Source organism: Triticum urartu, chromosome 1A (assembly GCF_056163025.1).
Source record: "Triticum urartu cultivar PI428250 chromosome 1A, HENAU_Tu73, whole genome shotgun sequence".
In the NCBI taxonomy this organism is placed as follows: Eukaryota; Viridiplantae; Streptophyta; class Magnoliopsida; order Poales; family Poaceae; genus Triticum; species Triticum urartu.
Genome location: NC_141873.1, coordinates 91,371,245 through 91,375,871, shown reverse-complemented (window position 1 = coordinate 91,375,871; position 4,627 = coordinate 91,371,245). Strand labels below are relative to the sequence as shown.

Here is a 4,627-nt window from a genome sequence, read left to right as displayed (position 1 = left end):
TTGGAGTACAAGACAAGTTATGTGGTTTAAACTAATTCTATCTCTATCTCATTATCTCTAATTTAAACCCAATTATATTTCTAACAAGGAAGAGTATTAGAGGGGTGAAGACGTTGGCGCATCTGCGAAATGGTCTATAATAGAAATCCCTTGGAACTTTGATCAATGCCTATAGATTACAGCAGTTTGTAACTCCGATTAAGGATTTACGTAATAGGATCTGGATCTCTGATTGGAACACCTTAAGCACAGCTGAAAGGATGTATTTGGACGAAACAACAGGGTAGTGCCGTATTTCATTCATCAAGAGAGAGCAGTGACAAGGGTTCAGAAGGCAAAACAAGGGGAAAACCTGGCGCTGGACACCAGTATAAACAGCCAGCTAATATTGTGTTAAAAAAAGATAAGTCAGTGCTGGACACCGGTATAAGCGGCCAGCTAAAAAGAAATATATAGATATATCAACGGGGCTTGAATATCAGGTCGAGTTGGCTGATCCCGGCCACGGAGGCTGCACAGGGGGTTGTGTTAGATATCGCCAAATTATCTTTGGTCAAGCACTTCCCTCTGACAGCCAACCACGCTAACATCTTTGTTTGAGGACCAGCCTTCACCGACCGAATCGAGCTCTTGTCGTCGGTACATAGCGTTCCATCAAACTGACAGAGGTGAGGCTCGAACCTCATCCATTTGTTCTTCTCCAGAGCTTCGCCGAGTGTCAGTCGGTGGTCAGGGCAGGCCACCGGTCAAAATGAGCTGAGCATATGAGGAATTATGCTCAAAACGTCTGCTTCCCCCTGGCAGACCCCATCCTCTCGCTGAATCCTTGAGTCCGATGCACACAATCCAAGGCGTGCCCAGCTGACCAGAGTGAGCTTACTGATGAGGATGGCACTCTTGCCTGATCAATGCTGCAATAAACAAACAATGCAAGTTATTGTTTCCACAATTCTTTTTACTAGTTATTATTGGCAAAGGAAGTTAAAAAGAAGGATGACAACTGCAACGGATTGTCTCCGCAGGGTTGTCACACGCGGATATATGCTAGCAAATAGATACGCTGGATTAAGCCACCAGATTTATCAGCATAGAAGGGATGGGGCCAAGGACAATAAAACTCAAATGAAACAAAGAAGCAGGCGAAAGAGATGAGAAGAACACCAGCCTTACTCTCAGACAAACAGATGATACTCTCAGAAAAACGCACTATACTAATACTTGTTTGATTGTCTTATAAAATGCGCTCAATGGTGCGTGAATGCAGCCTGGGCTCCAGAAATAGTCAGTCAAGTTGTCAAATTCAATGAATGAATGATGGAAATCAAATTTGAGCTTGGGATGGGAGTAAATTGGGAATTTCATGAAAGCCGCTACCTTGTATTTTGAAGATCTTATTCCTACAATGTGTTCCGTAAGATGCCCATGGTTTCCCTCTGCATATTCTGGTCATAAAGATATGGCCAGGCACATAGAAATCTTGCAGTAGTTAAGTAGGACCGAATTTGGCAATTATTCCTGAAGAAAAGTTGAGATTGCATGATACTCTGGCTGGTAATGCAGCAAACAAATCGTTAGCTTCTTCCTTTCTTTGAACCTTGTACAATGCATTGATCATGGTATTGAGTGTTGTGATATTGAACTTCACATTCATTGCACATAATTTCTGGAATAGGACGATCGCTTCATTCGCGCAATTATTTCTACAAAGTCCTCCAAGAATTATATTATATGTAGAAATGCTCACAATTATTCCACTTTCGATCATCTCACGGAACATTTTCTTTGCAGCAGCAGTTCTTCCAGCACGAAATAACCCGTCCAGTATGGTGTCATATGTAACAGTTGTAGGTTTAACTTTCTTATGCAACATGTCTCTGAACAGAATCAACCCATCTTTTACAATATCCACTGACAAGTGTACTATATGCTATGTTTTTAAGGCGACGCCTTACCGCCTTAGGGAGGGGGGGGCGCTTTGGCGCCTAGGCGACGCCTAGGCGGGCGCTTTGGACGCCTAGGCGCCCAAAGCGGTCGATTTTCCAAAGCGGAGGAGGAGCAGGCGTCGCCTTAGGGACGCTTTAAAAACATAGATTATATGTAACGACATTAGGCTCAATGCCAGCTGATACCATGGCATCAAGTACTCCGCATGCTTTGTCCATCTTGCCGACTAAGCAATATCCATCAATCAGCATAGTAAACATAATGATATCAGGTTTCTCACCTATGTCTGTAACCAAGTCAAAGATATGGTGTGCTTCCATAACCCTTCCTTCATTGCATAGACTGCCCATTATTGAACTGAAGAATGCAATGTTTGGACGAGCAATACCTTTGTTCATCATTTCAGAAACTAACTCCTTCGCTTTCGCCAAATCACCATGTGTACATAAGCCCTGAACTAGGGAGTGATAAACAACTGTGTTCGGTTGTACTCCCGTTCCAATATCTGACTGAACTTATCCATAGCATCAGCCAGCCTACCCATTCTGCAAAGTGCAGATATTAGAGTTGAATAGGTGAATACATACGGATTCAGTCCTTGTCCCCGCATGTTAGTAAGTATGAGCATAGCTTCATCAATCATTCCTTGTTTAGCATATGCATCAATTAATATGGTGAAACTTGGCAGTTGGGTACAATACCGTCGCCTTCCATTGAATTAAATTGACTCATCATATCAGCAAAGCTTCCTTCATTGGCATACACACGAAGAAGGGTAATGTAGGAGACAATATTAAGTTTGTGGCCCTTTGCAGCCATGGAAAAGAAAATTTCTGCAGCTTCTTTGCTTCTTCCATGCTTGCAAAGGGAGCCCATGAAGGAGTTCCAAGTGAAAATATCTGGTATAAGACCCCGGCCTGTCATTTCTCTGAACATTTTACCTGCCTCTTTCCACCGGCCCAAAGTTGAATATCCATGGATCATACTATTATATATCACTTTATCCGGTCGGACATCATTATCAACCATTTGCCGAAGGACCAGCTCTGTCTTGTCAATTGCTCCTGCCTTGCACATTGCATCAATAATCGAGTTATATGTCACCACATTAGGCACAACCCCTTGCCGGGTCATTTCATGGAATAGATTGCATGCCTTTGCCTACTTCCCCTTTGTTAAAGAAGCCATGGATGACCGTGCTATATGACAGCACACAGGGGGAGCAATCATCTCCTTTTGCCATCACCTGGAGCAGGCCGAGCGCTTGCTGGCTCCTGCTGTCGTCACATAAGCTCTTTAGAACTACTCTATATTGTATGAGAAGGAATTAGGCACACAGCCGATCGAGGACAGACGTCCTATGAAGCAGCACGTCCACAGCTTCCTCTGTCCGTTTTGCACAGCAAAGGCACTTGAGGACCGTGTTGGCGACAACCTCATTTGTTTTGAGGCCGGTGCTTAGGAGGCGGCTGAAGTAGGCAAGCCCTAGGTCAGGACGACGCACGCGGCAGCATCAGTTCGTCAGGACGGCGTAGGTGTGGACTGTGGGCGACCCCACCCGCCGGCCGGCTTCTTCTCGGCATACACGGTTGAAGAGCGTGAGGGCAAGGGAGGGGCCGTCTCTGCAGGCGTCGGTGTCCCGCGCACGGGCAAGGCCGGTGAGGAAGCCTTTCAGGGCATGCTCGGCGACCGGGGTTGACTGCCGCAGCAATTGGTCGAACAGGTGGTGTGCGTCTTCCGGGCTGAGTGTCCCGGCGCGGACGCGCTCAGCGGCAGCGGCAAAGGCGGAGTGCGGAGACCAGGAGCGTGAGGGCGGCGAGGTGGAAGTGCAGGAGGAGGAGCAGCGGCGACGGAGGAGGAGGAGGCAGGACATCGGCGTAGAGAAAGGAGGAGTGGCGGGGGAGGCGGGACGGGCACTCTGCGCGTACTGGACTGTATTGGTATTGCTTCGCTTTGCTTGTGAAGGCATATCATACTGTCATATACCACTCCTTTGTTTTCTATCACAAATACATGCCATTTTTTGAGATTACAATAACATCGATCACCTTTTATTGAATATATTCGTGTAAAAACTAAGAATAGTACAATAATCTACCCCATCCCTTCACAAATAAAAGTATAATAGATAATATTAAATATTTTCCACTTCTCAAAAATAATATTGTTTGAGGCAAATCTATACACATGATTTTCAAATTGAAAATGTAAACAATTAAATGATATTTGATCTAAGATTTTGACTGAAGGCCCGTGTAAAGCCCCACTTTAGTTGTGATATGAAGGAAGTAATATTAATCGACGGACTGTGTGTCATTATCTAAGAAAAAGAGTTTTCTCTTTGCAACTCTCGCGATAGAAAAAGCGGCTAGGGTTTCCTAAACAGACATGAAAACAAACAGGATTTTTTTAAAAAAAAAAAGCAAAACCGATAGAGATTAAAAGGGAAAAAACGAATAAAATCTTCTCAAAAACAGGAAGGACACGCTCGACCCAATAGCGGCCACATGGGTCTGCATTTCCTCTTTCGCCATCCGATATGCTTGGATTTCGATTAGAAAAATGTGTAAAATCTTAATATGATGTTATTTTATGCGTTAATAATTTTTTAAATATTTTTTTGGCTACAATCATAATCAAATAGCGCACGATCCTCTTTGTTTCGCATCGACGTCGATTTGGA

General features: G+C 44.3%; 1 pseudogene across 1 annotated transcript; it reads right to left on the bottom strand.

The window, feature by feature from the left end:
• Window positions 1-271: 271 nt before the first annotated feature.
• LOC125550292 (uncharacterized) lies at window positions 272-3,922 on the bottom strand (annotated as a pseudogene). The gene is made up of 2 exons (XR_015599119.1): window positions 1,375-3,922; window positions 272-911 (listed from the first exon to the last, which is right to left on the bottom strand). The product of XR_015599119.1 is annotated as an uncharacterized LOC125550292 (transcript).
• Between the last annotated feature and the right edge of the window lie 705 nt (window positions 3,923-4,627).